Consider the following 18,686-nt stretch of genomic DNA (forward strand, 5'->3'; position numbering starts at 1 on the left):
CATCGCGATCTACTACAACACCTCCGCCATCTTCACCAACATCTCCATCACCTTCCCCCCTCTATCTACAGCGGTCCACTCTCCCACAACCTGCTGTACCCTCTACTTGAACATGGTGCTTTGTGCTTCATATTATTATCCAATGATGTGTTGCCATCCTATGATGTCTGAGTAGATTTTCGTTGTCCTATCGGTGGTTGATGAATTGCTATGATTGATTTAATTTGCTTCTGGTTATGTTGCTATCCTTTGGTGCCCATCATATGAGCGCGCACGTGGATCACACCATAGGGTTAGTTGTATGTTGATAGGACTATGTATTAGAGGGCAAGGGTGACAGAAGCTTTAGCCTGGCATAGAAATTGATGCATACGGGATTGAAGGGGGACCAATATATCTTAATGCTATGGTTGGGTTTTACCTTAGTGAACATTAGTAGTTGCAGATGCTTGCTAATAGTTCCAATCATGAGTGCATAGAATTCCAAGCCAGGGATGACATGCTAGCAGTGGTTGTTGGGGAACGTAGAAGAAATTCAAAATTTTCCTACGGAGAGACTAGCAATGAGAGAGAGGGAGTGCATCTTCATACCCTTGAAGATCGCGATACGGAAGCGTTGCAAGAACGTGGTCGGTGGAGTCGTACACGAAGTGATTCAGATCGCGGCCGAATCCGATCTAAGCACCGAACAACGGTGCCTCCGCGTTCAACACACTTGCAGCCCGGTGATGTCTCCCGCGCCTTGATCCAGCAAGGAGAGAGGGAGAGGTTGGGGAAGACTCCGTCCAGCAGCAGCACGACGGCGTGGTGGTGGTGGAGGAGCGTGGCACTCTAGCAGGGCTTCGCCAAGCACTGCGAGAAGGAGGAGGAGGTATTGGAGGGGAGGGGGCTACGCCAGGTGCAAGGGGTATGGCCACCCTCCCACCCCTCCACTATTTATAGGTGGGGAGAGAGGGGGCCAGCCCCCCTAGATCCCATCTAGGGTTGGGGGCGGCAGCCAAGGGGGGGAGGAGTGCCTCCCAAGTCAAGTGGGGGCCCTCCCCCTTAGGGTTTCCCCTCTCCCATGCGCATGGGCCTTGGGGGGGGGCTGGTGCCCCTGGCCCATTAAGTCTAGGGAGCCCCCCTACAGCCCATGCTGCTGTATTGGACGTGGTGGAACATTTTCCGTACTTCCGGACCCCTCCGGAATCCTCCGGAACCTTCCGGAAGCTTCCCGGTACAATACCGGAAAAAACCGAACTTTTCCTGGAACCCGAACAACAACTTTCCATATATAAATCATTACCTCCGGACCATTCTGGAACTCCCCGTGACGTCCGAGATCTCATCCGGGACTCCGAACAACATTCGGTAACCACGTACAAACTTTCCCTATAACCCTAGCATCATCGAACCTTAAGTGTGTAGACCCTACAGGTTCGGGAGGCATGTAGACATGACCGAGACATCTCTCCAGTCAATAACCAACAGCGGGATCTGGATACCCATGTTGGCTCCCAGATGCTCCGCGATGATCTCATCAGATGAACCACGATGTCGGGGATTCAATCAATCCTGTATACAATTCCCTTTGTCAATCGGTACGTTACTTGCCCGAGATTCGATCGTCGGTATTCCAATACCTCGTTCAATCTCGTCACCGGCAAGTCACTTTTACTCGTTCTGTAAACACATCATCCCGTGATCAACTCTTTGGTCACATTGAGCTCATTACGATGATGTACTACCGAGTGGGCCCAGAGATACCTCTCCGTCACACGGAGTGACAAATCCCAGTCTTGATTCGTGCCAACCCAACAGACACTTTCGGAGATACCCGTAGTGTGCCTTTATAGCCACCCAGTTACGTTGTGACGTTTGGCACACCCAAATTATTCCTACGGTATCCGGGAGTTGCATAATCTCATGGTCTAAGGAAATGATACTTGACATTAGAAAAGCTTTAGCAGACGAACTACACGATCTTATGCTATGCTTAGGATTGGGTCTTGTCCATCACATCATTCTCCTAATGATGTGATCCCGTTATCAATGACATCCAATGTCCATGGTCAGGAAACCGTAACCATCTATTGATCAATGAGCTATTCAACTAGAGGCTTACTAGGGACATATTGTGGTCTACGTATTCACACATGTATTACGGGCTCCGGTTAATACAATTATAGCATGAACAATAGACAATTATCATGAACAAGGAAATATAATAATAACCATTTTATTATTGCCTCTAGCGCATATTTCCAACAGTCTCCCACTTGCACTAGAGTCAATAATCTAGTTCACATCACTATGTGATTGTAATGAATCCAACACCCATGGGGTTTGATCATATCTTGCTTGTGAGGGAGGTTATTAGTCAACGGATCTGAACCTTTTAGATCTGTGTGTGATTTACAAATCTCTATGTCATCTTGTAGATGCAGCTACCATGCGCTACTTGGAGCTATTCCAAAAAAAACTGCTCTACTATACGAATCCGGTTTACTACTCAGAGTCATCAGGATTAGTGTCAAAGTTTGCATCGACGTAACCCTTTACGACGAACTCTTTTACCACCTCCATAATCGAGAAAATTCCTTAGTCCACTAGTTACTAAGGATAAGTTTGACCGCAGTCATGTGATCCATTCCTGGATCACTCTTGTACCCCTTGACTGACTCATGGCAAGGCACACTTTAGGTGTGGTACACAGCATAGCATACTTTGGAGCCTACGTCTAAAGCATAGGGGACGATCTTCGTCCTTTCTCTCTCTTCTGCCGTGGTCAGGTCTTGAGTCTTACTCAATACTCACACCTTATAACACAGCCAAGAACTCCTTCTTTGCTGATCTGTTTTTGAACTCCTTCAAAATCTTGTCACGGTGTGTGTTCATTTGAAAGTACTATTAAGCGTTTTTGATCTATCCTTATAGATCTTGACGCTCAATGTTCAAGTAGGTTAATCTAGGTTTTCCATTGAAAAACACTTTTGAAATAACCCTATATGCTTTCCAGAAATTCTACATCATTTCTGATCAGCAATATGTCAACAACATATACTCATCAGAAATGATATAGTGCTCCCACTCACTTCTTTGGAAATACAAGTTTCTCATAAACTTTGTATAAACCCAAAATCTTTGATCATCTCATCAAAGCGCATATTCCAACTCCGAGATGCTTACTCCAGTCCTTAGTAGGATCGCTGGAGCTTTGCATACTTGTTAGCATCTTTTAGGATTGACAAAACCTTCTGGTTGTATCACATACAACCTTTCCCCAAGAAAATTGTCGAGGAAACAATGTTTTGACATCCTATCTGCAAGATTTCATAAATAATGCAGTAACTGCTATCACAATTCCAACAGACACTTAGCATCGCTATGAGTGAGAAAGTCTCACTGTAGTCAACTCGTTGAACTTGTCGGAAAACATCTTAACGACAAGTCGAGCTTTCTTAATGGTGATACTTACCATCATTGTCCGTCTTCCTTTTAAAATCCATCTGTACCCAATAGCCTTACGACCATCAAGTAGTTCTTCCAAAGTCTATACTTTGTTTTATACATGGATCCTCTCTCGGATTTTATGGCCTCGAGCCATTTGTCAGAATCCGGGCCCACCATCGCTTCTCCACGGCTCGTAGGTTCATTGTTGTCTAGCAACATGACCTCCAAGACAGGATTACCGTACCACTCTGAAGCAGTACATGTCCTTGTCGACCTACGAGGTTTGGTAGTGACTTGATCTGAAGTTTCATGATCACTATCATCAGCTTCCACTTCAATTGGTGTATGCGCTACAGGAACAACTTCCTGTGCCCTGCTACACACTGGTCGAAGTGATGGTTAATTAACCTCATCAAGTCTCCACCATCCTCCCACCCAATTCTTTCGAGAGAAACTTTTCCTCGAGAAAGAACCCGTCTCTAGAAACAACCATTTTTGCTTCTGGATCCGAAATAGGAGGCATACCCAACTGTTTTGGGTGTCATGTGAAGATGCATTTATCCGCTTTGGGTTCGAGCTTATCAGTCTAAACCCTTTTCACATAAGCGTCTCAGCCCCAAAATTTTAAGAAAGGACAGCTTAGGTTTCTCTAAACCATAGTTCATACAGTGTCATCTCAACGGAATTACGTGGTGCCCTATTTAAAGTGAATGCGGTTGTCTCTAATGCCTAACCCATAAATGATAGTGGTAATTCGATAAGAGACATCATGATTTGCACCATATCCAATAGGGTGCAACTATGATGTTCGGACACACCATCACACTATGGTGTTCCAGGCGGTATTAGTCGTGAAACAATTTCCACAATGTCTTAATTGTGTACCAAACTCGTAACTCAGATATTCATCTCTATGATCATATCAAAGACATTTTATCCTCTTGTCACGATGATCTTCAACTTCACTATGAAATTACTTGAACCTTTCAATATTTCAGACTTGTGTTTCATCAAGTAAATATACTTAGAATCTACTCAAATCATCTGTGAAGTAAGAGCATAATGATATTCACTGTGTGCCTCGGCACTTATTGGATTGCACACATCAAATGTATTACTTCCAACAAGTTGCTCTTTTGTTTCATCTCACTAAAAAACGAGGCTTTTCAGTCATCTTGCCCATGTGGTATGATTTGCATGTCTCAAGTGATTCAAAATAAGTGAGTCCAAATGATCCATCTGCATGGAGTTTCTTCATGCGTATATACCAACAGACATGGTTCGCATGTCTCAAACTTTTCAAAAAACAAGTGAGTCCAAAATATCCATCAACATGGAGCTTCTTCATGCGTTTTATACCAATATGACTCAAATGGCAGTTCCACAAGTAGGTGGTACTATCGTTACTATCTTATATCTTTTGGCATGAACATGTGTATCACTACGATCGAGATTCAATGAACCATTCATTTTAGGTGCAAGGCCATTGAAGGTATTATTCAAATAAACAGAGTAACCATTATTCTCCTTAAATGAATAACCGTATTGCGATAAACATAATCCAATCATGTCTATGCTCAACGCAAACACCAAATAACAATTATTTAGGTTTAACACCAATCTCGATGGTAGAGGGAGAATGCGATGCTTGATCACATCAACCTTGGAAACACTTCCAACATATATCGTCATCTCACCTTTATCTAGTCTCCGTTTATTCCACAACTTTTATTTCGAGTTACTAACACTTAGCAACCAAACCGGTATCTAATACCCTGGTGCTACTAGGAGTACTAGTAAAGTACACATTAATATAATGTATATCCAATATACTTCTGTCGACCTTGCGAGCCTTCTTATTTACAAAGTATCTAGGGTAGCTCTGCTTCAGTGACCGTTCCCTTCATTTCAGAAGCACTTAGTCTCGGGTTTGGGTTCAACCTTGGGTTTCTTTACTAGAGCAGCAACTGATTTGTCGTTCCATGAAGTATCCCTTCTTGCCCTTGCCCTTCTTGAAACTAGTGGTTTTACTTACCATCAACAGTTGATGCTCCTACTTGATTTCTACTTTCGCGGTGTCAAACATCGCGAATAGCTCAAGGATCATCATATCTATCCCTGATATGTTATAGTTCATCATGAAGCTCCAGTAGCTTAGTGGCAGTGACTTTGGAGAACCAACACTATCTCATATGGAAGATTAACTCCCACTCGATTCAAGTGATTGTAGTACTCAGACAATCTGAGCACATGCTCAACGATTGAGATTTTCTCCTTAGTTTGCAGGCTAAGAAACTTGTCGGAGGTCCCATACCTCTTGACGTGGGCACGAGCCTGAAATCCAAATTTCAGCTCTTGGAACATCTCATATGTTCTGCGACGTTTCAAATTGTCTTCGGTGCCTCAATTCTAAACCGTTTAACTTTACGCACTGAACTATCACGTAGTCATCAAAACGTGCATGTCAGATGTTCACAACATCCACAAACGACGCTCGAGGTTCAGCACACCGAGCGGTGCATTAAGGACATAATCCTTCTGCACAGCAATGAGGACAATCCTCAGTTTACGGACCCAGTCCGCATAATTGCTACTGTCAACTCTCAACAAAATTTTCTCTAGGAACATATCTAAAACAGTAGAACCAAAGCGTGAGCTACGACACAATTTGCAAAGACCTTTTGACTATGTTCATGATAATTAAGTTCATCAAATTATTTAATGAACTCCCACTTAGATAGACATCCCTCTAGTCATCTAAGTGATACATGATCCGAGTCAACTAGGCCGTGTCTGATCATCACGTGAGATGGACTAGTCATCATCGGTGAACATCTTCATGTTGATCGTATCCACTATACGACTCATGTTTGACCTTTCGGTCTTGCGTGTTCCGAGGCCATGTCTGTACATGCTAGGCTCGTCAAGTTAACCTAAGTGTATTGCGTGTGTAAATCTGGCTTACACCCGTTGTATGCGAACGTTAGAACCTATCACACCCGATCATCACGTGGTGCTTCGGAACAACGGACCTTAGGAACGGTGCACAGTTAGGGGGAACACAATTATTGATCTTTTAATGAGGGATCATCTTATTTATGCTACCGTCGTTCTAAGCAAATAAGATGTAAAAACATGACAAACATCACATGCAAATCATAAAGTGATATGATATGGCCAATATCATCTTGTGCCTTTGATCTCCATCTTCGAGGCGCGGCATGAACACCATCGTCATCGGCATGACACCATGATCTCCATCATCGTGTCTTCATGAAGTTGCCTCGCCAACTATTACTTCTACTACTATGGCCAACGGTTAGCAATAAAGTAAAGTAATTACATGGCGTTTTCATTGACATGCAGGTCATAAATAAATTAAGACAACTCCTATGGCTCCTACCGGTTGTCGTACTCATCGACATGCAAGTCGTGATTCCTATTACAAGAACATGATCATTCTCATACATCACATATATCATTCATCACATCCTTTTGGCCATATCACATCACACGGCATATGCTGCAAAACAAGTTAGACGTCCTCTAATTGTTGTTGCAAGTTTTTACGTCGCTGCTATAGGTTTCTAGCAAGAACGTTTCTCACCTACGCCAAAACCACAACGTGATATGCCAATTTCTATTTACCCTTCATAAGGACCCTTTTCATCGAATCCGATCCGACTAAAGTGGGAGAGATAGACACCCGCTAGCCACCTTATGCAACTAGTGCATGTCAGTCGGTGGAACCAGACTCACGTAAGCGTACGTGTAAGGTCGGTCCGGGCCACTTCATCCTACAATGCTGCCGAATCAAGATAAGACTAGTAACGACAAGTAAATTGACAAAATCGACGCCCACAACAACTTGTGTTCTACTCGTGCATAGAATCTATGCATAGACCTAGCTCATGATGCCACTGTTGGGGAACGTAGCAAAAATTCAAAATTTTCCTACGCCTCACCAAGATCAATCTATGGAGAGACTAGCAACGAGAGAGAGGGGAGTGCATCTTCATACCCTTGAAGATCACGATACGGAAGCGTTGCAAGAACGCGGTCAGTGGAGTTACACGAAGTGATGCAGATCACGGCCGAATCCAATCTAAGCACCGAACAACGGTGCCTCCGCGTTCAACACACATGCAGCCGGGTGATGTCTCCCGCGCCTTGATCCAGCAAGGAGAGAGGGAGAGGTTGGGGAAGACTCCGTCCAGCAGCAGCACGACGGCGTGGTGGTGGAGGAGGAGTGTGGCACTCTAGCAGGGCTTCGCCAAGCACTGCGAGAAGGAGGAGGAGGTATTGGAGGGGAGGGGGCTGCGCCAGGTGCAAGGGTTATGGCTGCCCTCCCACCCCTCCACTATTTATAGGTGGGGAGAGAGGGGGCCGGCCCCCCTAGATCCCAACTAGGGTTGGGGCAGCGGCCAAGGGGGAGGAGTGCCTCCCAAGTCAAGTGGAGGCCCTCCCCCTTAGGGTTTCCCCTCTCCCATGTGCATGGGCCTTGTGGGGGGGCTGGTGCCCCTAGCCCATTAAGGCTAGGGAGCTCCCCTACAGCCCATGCTGCTGTATTGGACGTGGTGGAACATTTTTCGTACCTCCGGACCCCTCCGGAATCCTCCGGAACCTTCCGGAAGCTTCCCGGTACAATACCGAAAAAACCCGAACTTTTCCTGGAACCCGAACAACAACTTTCCATATATAAATCTTTACCTCCGGACCATTCTGGAACTCCTCGTGACGTCTGGGATCTCATTCGGGACTCCGAACAACATTCAATAACCACATACAAACTTTCCCTATAACCCTAGCATCATCGAACCTTAAGTGTGTAGACCCTACGGGTTCGGGAGGCATGTAGACATGACCGAGACATCTCTCTAGTCAATAACCAATAGCGGGATCTGGATACCCATGTTGGCTCCCACATGCTCCACGATGATCTCATCGGATGAACCACGATGTCGGGGATTCAATCAAGCCTATATACAATTCCCTTTGTCAATCGATACGTTACTTGCCCGAGATTCGATCGTCGGTATTCCAATACCTCGTTCAATCTCGTCACCGGCAAGTCACTTTTACTCGTTCCGTAAACACATCATCCCATGATCAAATCTTTGGTCACATTGAGATCATTATGATGATGTCCTACCGAGTGGGCCCAGAGATACCTCTCTGTCACACAGAGTGACAAATCCCAGTCTCGATTCGTGCCAACCCAACAGACACTTTCGGAGATACCCGTAGTGTGCCTTTATAGCCACCCAGTTACGTTGTGACGTTTGGCACACCCAAAGCATTCCTACGGTATCCGGGAGTTGCACAATCTCATGGTCTAAGGAAATGATACTTGACATTAGAAAAGCTTTAGCAGACGAACTACACGATCTTATGCTATGCTTAGGATTGGGTCTTGTCCATCACATCATTCTCCTAATGATGTGATCCCGTTATCAATTACATCCAATGTCCATGGTCAGGAAACCGTAACCATCTATTGATCAACGAGCTATTCAACTAGAGGCTTACTAGGGACATATTGTGGTCTACATATTCACACATGTATTACGGTCTCCGGTTAATACAATTATAGCATGAACAATAGACAATTATCATGAACAAGGAAATATAATAATAACCATTTTATTATTGCCTCTAGGGCATATTTCCAACAGTGGTCTCTCCCACATAATACTTGCTCTCTGTCTAGTAAAGTAGTCAATTGCTTAGGGGCAATTTCACAACTCCTACCACCACTTTTTCACACTCGCTATATTTACTTTATTGCTTATTTACTTACAAAAGCCCCTACTTTTTATTTACTTGCTCTTTATTATCTTGCAAACCTATCCAACAACACCTACAAAGTACTACTAGTTTCATAATTGTTCTAGGTAAAGCGAACATCAAGCGTGCGTAGATTTGTATCGGTGGTCGATAGAACTTGAGGGAATATTTGTTCTGCCTTTACCTCCTCGTTGGGTTCGACACTCTTACTTATCGAAAACTGTTGTGATCCCCTATACTTGTGGGTTATCACATGGCATGTTGATGCTGCTACATGATAGCATGCCAAGTTTCATGAATTTCAGACGAGTTTTGGATTTACTAGAATTTAAAAATGAGGCATGTCAATGTTTGTGGCCGAGTGACGGTTGCTGGGTGTTTGAAATTCATTCCCATTTCTTGCATGGGACCTAAGCATGCAACCGAGGACACATATTTGATTTTCCAATAAGTTTATATGCACTGGAGCATGTGCATGTAGTTCAAATTTGAATTATGCACATAAAATGCCTGGAAAACCCAGTTAATGTATAAAAATGTACAAACGAACCCTGAATCATTCCAATTTTTTGACGACACACCTATAGTTGCATGTTAACTGCAGATATAAGTTCTAACTATTCAAACACCATCCTTTGTAGCTGTGACCCCATTACGTAATTCAAATGATCAAGACGATAAATCAAGTAGATCACACACAGTTTATTATCACCAACTGTGTGAGATGCAGCACAAAATATCTTGGAGCACCGTCGGTGTATACTACGCCCATGGCTTACAAGAGAAGGTGTGTTGGCTATAGTCCACAACGCGCCAGTTCTGAATAAGGGACCGTGTCCGAGACACTTTGCGCACCAGTTTTTTGGCTGAAGCGATTCCAAATTTTCAGCTTCCACAGAAATATCTACCTCCCCACCCCCTCCCCCTTACCAAAAGCCACATTTCCCCTCCTTCCGCCTTCCTTTCCAAGTTGAAACCTTCACTCCTTACTTGCAGCGCCTCCTCGCTGGTGACCCTCCTTCACACTCCTCGGCCTCACCTATCCAGGCAGGTAATCCACAACCGACCCCCATCCTCCTCCTCCTTCCACATCCCACATGCCCCTACCGCTAGCGCGAGCGCGACACCTTCCACCCAAGTCACCGACCCCTCCACCAAATAAGCGTCGGCCTAAGCCATGGTGCACGCATTATAGCTAGGACCTCAAGGAGCATTTGGCAGCGGAGAAGAAAATCACGGCCACACGCGCGGATGAGGTCGTGATGGCTGCCATTCGTGCCGACCCCCAGATCTTGAAGAAGCACCATGCCATTTGCTAGCTATGCCGGTTTTGCATGCTCGGTTTACCTGTTGCGTGTGCTGCTCCTGCCTTTCCTTCACAAATTCTAGTGCATTATGCTATCTAATTTTACCATGCAATCTGTTGCTCTAGTGTATATGTTCTATATGTCGTGCAATGTGGTGCTCACTTATTAACTATTTTGTTAATTAGTTGTTATCTTCAGTTAACTGTTTGGTTCAATTCTGCAAATGTGATGTTCAATTCTTCAGGCTGCAATTTTGTATTGTCTTCCAGTGAGAAATAAATCGAATTTATCTTTACAAAATTGTGGGTGCATTCTGTTATTGTATACCATGTGAGGAATAAATTGAATTTGGCTGTAGTAAATACATGAGAAACAAATACAATCGCTACAATTGGTTGTAGTTAACTGTTTGGTTAAGTGTCTGATCTTCTATTAGGAGTATGTTATATTGTGCATTGTGGTGCTCAGTTAATGTTTGGTTCATTTGTTGTGGTGTTTAGTTAACTGCTTGGTTCAATGTTATATTGTGCAATGTGGTGCTCAGTTAATGTTTGGTTCATTTGTTGTGGTGTTTAGTTAACTGCTTGATTCAATTCTGCAATGCGATGTCCAATTGTCGTGGGTAGAATTTTGTATTGTTGTGCATGTGAGGAATAAATCGAATTTGGCTGCACTTAATACATGACAAACATATACAAGTGCTATATTTCCTAGTTCTTAATCATGCTTGGTCTGGATAAGTGAGTTTTCCGTGTGTCTTGAATTAATCTGATGAATCTGCAATGTGCTTATTTTTCATCAACATATTTTACTGATAGCATGTGAACCCTTACTTAACCTGATGACTAACTACCTTATATGTGTTGCAGGGAAACAATGGGAAGCACTGAGGTTTACAATCAAGGTTAGCACGTGCATGGTCCATTGTCTAATAGCACATTATTGTGCAATTGCAGGAACCATTCTAATATTTAGGTTTTTAACAATTTGGTCTTGCACATGTAGGTCCTACTATCAGAGGTTTTGACCCACTATTCGACCCTTTTGCATATGGGGAAATGAGTTGTCGATGAATATCAGTCAAGTCAAGAAACTCAGAAAGATTGTTAGGACAAAGAAATTAGCGACAAAAAACAACAAGATCTTTGTCTGCACAATGAAGAAGACATCAGTTCCCTACAAGATGGTACTAACTATTATACCTTGCCTTTTTTATTCCTTTGCCCCATTTCCAATATGGAGAAGATATTTATGCACATCCTTGTTTTTAGACCTTTCCAAAGCAGTTCACTGATGATTACCTCTCAAACCACCTGTATGGTCAGGAGGCGAGGAAGGTATTCATACAGCACCCACAATTCAATATTGAAGTGTTCCTGAAGAGGACGAAGGATGGACGGTCAATCATCCATAGGCACTGGCCTAAAGTTACAAAGACCTTCAACATCAATGAAGGCTCAATATTCGCCTTCTGCTTTAGCAATTTTACAGATGAGATACATCTGTCTATGTACCATCTATGATGATAATTTCGAAAGGTTATAGATGTTGAATGTGAAACTTGGTCCTGGCGTAGTTGTGTAATGGGGTAGCTGAGTGCTGAAGCTATATGATGTTGTACTCTGATGTATTTCAATTATGAAAATGAAATATATTGTGTGCTTAATATGAACTGTCAATTAGATTAATAAATGGATTATGAATAATCAGATAATTAGCCTGCTAATTGGATTTTGCTATTGCAAACGGTTGTTAAAAAATACCGTGGGCGATGACCTCAGGCAACACACATAGTTTCTAGGAATAAACCGTGTTGGATCAATGAACAATCACACACGACTTTCTCTTGAAAACTGTTTGCGTTAGGCCACCTTCCGCAAACATTTACCACATGAAAACTATGTGTGATGGACAGCCTTTGCCACACAGTTTCTTCCACGGACCGTGTGTGATATATTAATTCAACAACGCAAGCGATTTAACGGGAAAAATTGTGTGTGATGTACCTGCGAACGGAAACGTTTTCCTTCGAGCGACTATGTGGGATGTACATATGAATGGAAACGTTTAGTGGGGACTGACTGTGTGGGATGTACTTGCGACCGGAAACAATTTCACCGTATAATTGTATTTTTTTAGCTCTACTGTACGTATTTCCATATTTGAGCGCTCGTTGGTCGCACACGACCTCATTTTGCCGAACGTGTGTGCCGGGAGGGCATATCCCCGACGGTTTCTAGGTCGTGTGGGAAGGACCCCCCTATCGCCCACACTCACTTGGCGACGGTTCCAGATGCCGTCGCGGAAAGGGGTTTTAAACCATTTGTTTAGGGGCTCGTTGTACTAGTGATGGGTTCACCTGATCTGGTCCACATACTACAACTCGAAAATTCCGCATGCCTCCGAAACTTGTGGCTCTTTCTGGTGGAGAGACGTCATGAAGCTCATGCATGTTTATAGAGGGATTGCTCGTGCACAAGTCTCTAGTGGGTCTGACATTTTGTTCTGGAAGGATCAGTGGACGAGTAACATCCTGGCAGAATCCTTCCCGCATGCATTCTCCTACGCCATAAATGAAGACCTGTCAGTCCAAGGATTCCTAACTACAACATACCTTGATCAGACATTCCATCTCCCTCTATCGATCCAAGCATTCAATGAGGTGAAAGATATGCAACTGGAATTTGCAAACACCACATTAAATGAATCGGTGGATACGTGGAGTTACACATGGGGCTCTGCAGAATACTTGTGCACAAATTCTACACTTAGTACTTTAGAGACATGCATGCCCATGACTCGTTCACATGGATTTGGAAGTCAAGGGCCACTATGAAAATCAAAGTCTTCGGCTGGCTTCTTCTAGTTGACCAATTAAACACCCGAAACATGCTTACAAGAAGGCACTATAATATCAGAGAGGATCATGGGTGTCTTCTGTGTGATTCAACCGATGAGGAAACACTGACACATCTATTTTTTGACTGCCAAATGAGTACTCAATGCTGGGACGCCGTCCACATTTCCTGGACACGGGGAGCGACAACATTTCAAAGAATATCATAGGCCAAACTTAGTTGGAACCGACCCCTCTTCATGGAAACTTTTCTGCTGGCAGCTTGGAGTATTTGTAAGGAGAGGAATAACAAGCACTTTAGGAAAATTGTCCCATCAAAGGAATCCTGGCTTAGAAGATTCAAGGAAGATTTCTCCCTCCTCACTCATAGGGTGAAGGAGAAGCATAAAAACTCCATCCCCTCTATCTTAGCCTCAATAGTATAGTCCTCTTTCCCACCCCACCTCATGGGGATGTAAAAACTTTATATTAATTTTGACTCATTCTTTAATTTAATTCACAGTAGGAGGTTCTCCTACTGTTCAAAGTTCAAAAAAGAAAAAATCGTCAAAAAGTTTCATCGTGTTTGGACTCCGTTTGGTATGGATTTTCTAGAAAACAGCAACTGGCACTTGGCACTGAGTTAAAAGGTTAGTCCCAAAAAATGTTATAAAATGATGTATAAAGCATGTAAGATTGGTAATATAATAGCATGAAACAATAAAAAATGATAGATACGTTGAATGTGTATCACGGTGTTATACCACACCTCGGCTGGTCTGCAGGTCGGCTGCTCCTACCATCAAGAGTTGGGCAAGTCCAGCTCTCTGCTCTAAACGAGATGTTAGACAGGATCCAAAATCTCACCCTGTCAAATGGTCAAACCTTGATCTACGACAAGATCAAAGATGAATTAAAGGAACAGAAAATTTTGTCCCAGCCGCCACCCACGAGGTCGCTACCGTCGAAGATTTAACCGACATATCAGACCACTTCTCTGAAAATCGCACCAATTCGGATGAAGTACGTAGCGATCCATCACGGGACGTATTGCCGATCGCGGCCGATGAGACCAATAGCCAAGCGGTTCCCTCCACCCAGGACGCCTGCATGTTGGACAGTACAAGGGACAAGGAGGACTCTGACGATCATGATTACTATCCGGAATCCAAGGACGATTTAAGCCTTGGACCCGATGACTTTGATAACCCTGAGGAGCCGCTTACTAACCCTTGGTTAAAGGTTTTCCGCCAGTGGTAATTAGTACCGCCAAAAGAATGAAGCAGAAGACCGAGCAGCTTTGAGCCGAACAAGATAGACTAAATGACAAATGGACTAAGGTCCTTATTGCCGAGCAAGAATTCAAACAAAGAACCACTAGCAATAAGGAGCGACATCCCTGGAGGAACTCATTCTCGGCCAGCTCCCTGCGATCAACGCTTCATTGGGCAAAAGATCTGGATAGCTCTCCTCAAAGCCTAGTAGGGCGAACAGGTAAAAACCACAACCCTCCAAAAGAACGATGATGTCATGGCAAAGAACCAATCCCACTTCGGAGTATGTACGATACATGAGGCACGTCAGGTTCGTTGTGAGGGGCTCCTTTAGTTCCTACTCGCAGTTCTCAGGAACACCCACCTGTTGGATGATACGTCTCCAATGTATCTATAACTTTTTATTATTTCATTCTATTATATTACCAATCTTATATGCTTACATGCAATTTTATATCATTTTTTGGACTAACCTAGTGCCCGGTGCCAGTTGTCGTTTTTTGCTTGTTTTTTCGCTTTTCAGAAAATCAGTACCAAACGAAGTCCAAACATGATGAAATTTACAATGATATTTTCTAGACAAGAAGGGACCCTAGAATGTTCGGGACGAGGCTAGAAGACTTAGCGACAAGCTCACACGGTGGTCTCCAGGGGGCACCACCTGAGCTTGTGCGTCCCATGCAGCTTTGTTTGACCTAATTCCACTTCTATAAATTCGCATAAATCGCCAAACCAACAGAGAGCCACCCAAAACAATTTTTCCACCGTGCAAACTTGTGTTCTTTCGTGGTCCCATCTGGAGGCCTTTTCCGGTACTCTGCCAGAGTGGGAATTGATCACGGAGGGCTTCTGCATCATCCTTGCTGCACCACCAATGATGTGTGAGTAGTCTACCACATACCTACGGGTCCATAGTGATTAGCTAGATGGCTTCTTCTTTCTCTCTGATTTTCAATACAATATTCTCCTCTGAGATCTATTCGATGTAATCTTGTTTTGCGGTGTGTTTGTTGGGATCCGATGAATTGATGGTTTATGACCAGATTATTCATTGAAAGTGATTGAGTCTTTGCTGAACTTTATTATGCATGATTTTTATAGCTTCGTATTTCTCTCCGATCTATCCATTTGGTTTGGCCAACTAGATTGATTTCTCTTCAGTGGGAGAGGTGCTTTGTAGTGGGTTCAATCTTGCAATACCCTCACGTCATGACTGAAGGGGTAGCGAGGCACATATTTGTATTTTTGCCATTAAGGGTAAAATGACGGGGTTCAATCATATTGCTTGGTTTTATTTTGTCTACATTATGTCATCATACTTCTTGCATTACTCTGTTTGTAATGAACTTAATACATAGAGAGGCAATCATAGAAGTGCTCTCGAAGTGGAGTAATAGTAGTAGATGCAGAATTGTTTTGGTCTACTTGTCACAGATGTAATGCCTATATACGTGATCATTGCCATAAATAACGTCATAACTATGCATTTTTCTATCAATTGCCCAATAGTAATTAGTCTACCCATTGTATGCTATCTTTATGAGAGAGAAGCATCTAGTGAAAACTATGGCCCCCGGATCTACTTTTATCACATTACAAAAACCACAAATAGCTTCCTAAAATCTATTACCTTTTATTTTACTTTTAAATTTATCTATCTACCATTATCATATTTAATCCTTACAAGTAACGAGTTCAAGGGGATTGACAACCCTCTTGCCCATGTTGGCTGTAAGTATTTGCTCTTGTGTGTAGGTACTGCTTACTAAGAATTTAAGTGGTTCTCCTATTGGTTCGACAACCTTGGTTCTTACTGAGGGAAATACCATCAACTACTATATTGCTTCACCCTTCCTCTTTGGTGAAAATCCCAATGCAGCTCACAAGTAGCAGAAAGAATTTTTGGTGTTGTTGCCGGGGAGACATCATCAAATACCTATAGGTTCCTACATTTACATTATCATTTACTATCTCTACTTTTTATTTGCTTTTATTTACCTTCGCTTTTTAATATCCATCCACTTCTCGAAAAAAACAAAAAAATTATTTTTGCTAGTTTGCTATCTCGTTTGCTTTGCCACTATGTCTCAAGAAAATACTAAGCTATGTGACTTCTCAAATACTAATAATAATGATTTTATTAGTAATCCAATTGCTCCTCTTGCCACTAGTGCGGAGTCTTATGATATTAGTGCTGCATTTCTAAATCTTATCATGAAAAAACAATTTGTTGGAACTCCTAATGAAGATGTTGCATCCCATCTTAATACCTTCGTTGAATTATGTGATATGCAAATGAAAAAAGTTGTGGATAATGATATTGTTAAGTTGAAATTATTTCCTTTCTCACTAAGAGATTGTGCTAAAACTTGGTTTTCATCCTTACCTCGCAATAGTATTGATTCATGGGACAAATGTAAGGATGCTTTTATTGCCAAGTATTTTCATCCCGCTAAGATTATTTCTCTTAGAAATCAAATCATAAAATTTAAGCAACTTGAGCAAGAACATGTTGCACAATCTTGGGAGAGAATGAAATTAATGATTAAAAATTATCCCGCTCATGGATTAAGCTTATGGATGATAATACAAAATTTCTATGTGGGACTAAATTTTGTGTCAAGAAATCTTCTAGACTATGCTGCAGGTGGTACCACGAAGCCTCGCCTCCACGGGTCTCACTCGCACTCTCCGGTCTAAGCCTCCCTGCTGCAGCAAAACATCAAATGGCTTGCGCGTGCGACCCACCAGTCCAGTGATCCACCACAACCGCCGCCGCCGCTGCCCCTGACCAAATGTCCGTTGCTGCCGGCATCACCCTCGCCGTGGCCGATGCTGTGTGGGTGCAAATCAAGGTTGCGGGGCACGCCACCGGAGAGTACCTGTCCATGTAAGTGAATCCAAACAGGCCCGGCACCGCCGCGGCGCCACCCGTCTCACTCGGTTGTTATTCATGCACGCCTCGCCGTCTTGAGCCCCTGACCAGTTCTGGCATGTGTGCAACCTCGACCACTTGTTTGGCAAGAACATGCTGCCCGCCTGCAAGATCCTCGACGAGGGTGGCATCCGCCGCGTCACCGATGCGCCCAGCGGTCGCTCGCTCTTCCTGGTGGGCTCTCGCACCTTACCTTTCGGTTCCCATCGGTGTTCATGTTGTGGTCAGTCGTCTGACGACGGTTTATTTTGGTTTGGTGCTGCAGGTGATGGGGGAGTCCAAGAGGAAGGAGGAGTACATTTCCTTCCCAGAGCACCTTTGCACCTGATACTCCTTCTTCTATGACATCGTTGGCCGCAGTGAGCAGCTCTGCGTAAGTGATGTCTCTGTTACTTCGTCGGGCCACATTATTCGCCGAGTCTCGTGAAGTTCTAGATTAGAGAAATGGATGTATTTGGAATGCAAAATAAGCACTGGGCGGTTATAGCTGCAATCGGTATTAGTACTTCATTTCTATGATAGACATAGGAACACATGGTCATGATCAGGGAAGCCAAGAAGACCTCGGAGCTGAGCGAGACCTTGGAATCAGAAGCCGACACAAAGGATGGAACTCGCCTACGAAGTCGAAGACACAAGCTTATAAATTCACCCCAAAGAAGATATCTGACATCCTCGGCTTGAAGACTAGTTAAGGGGCTAGTGTTGGTGTCCTTGATTAGGGGGTGTTTTCCACGTCAGTCCGCCTACCATGGGTTGGGCCAAGGACCCACCTAAAAGTGATGGGCTGGCCACACTGGCCCTGGCCCTCGGCGTAATCAAGACGAGGATCTCCTGGAGGCTTGGCATACACTTCAAGCGTATTTCAATAGTTGGCATGTTTATCCCTACATTGTAACCGATCATGTGTAAACCCTAGGTACCCCCAACGTCTATATAATCCATGGGGTTCAGTCCGTAGAGGCGGATGCATTCGCCTTAGCAAGCCTGAGAGCCTAGACAAAACTCATACAATCTCGAGGTAGACCAATATGTACTTTGTACCCCCATCACAATCAATATATAAGAAGTAGGACGTCGGGTTTTACCTCATCAAGAGGGCTCGAACCTGGGTA

At 43.6% G+C, this 18,686-nt stretch overlaps 1 pseudogene; it reads left to right on the forward strand.

Moving 5' to 3' along the window:
- The first annotated feature begins 17,431 nt into the window (after positions 1–17,431).
- On the forward strand, positions 17,432–17,998 carry LOC125535441 (annotated as a pseudogene).
- Positions 17,999–18,686: the final 688 nt, after the last annotated feature.

This window comes from Triticum urartu, chromosome 2, assembly GCF_003073215.2.
Source record: "Triticum urartu cultivar G1812 chromosome 2, Tu2.1, whole genome shotgun sequence".
NCBI classification, from domain to species: Eukaryota; Viridiplantae; Streptophyta; class Magnoliopsida; order Poales; family Poaceae; genus Triticum; species Triticum urartu.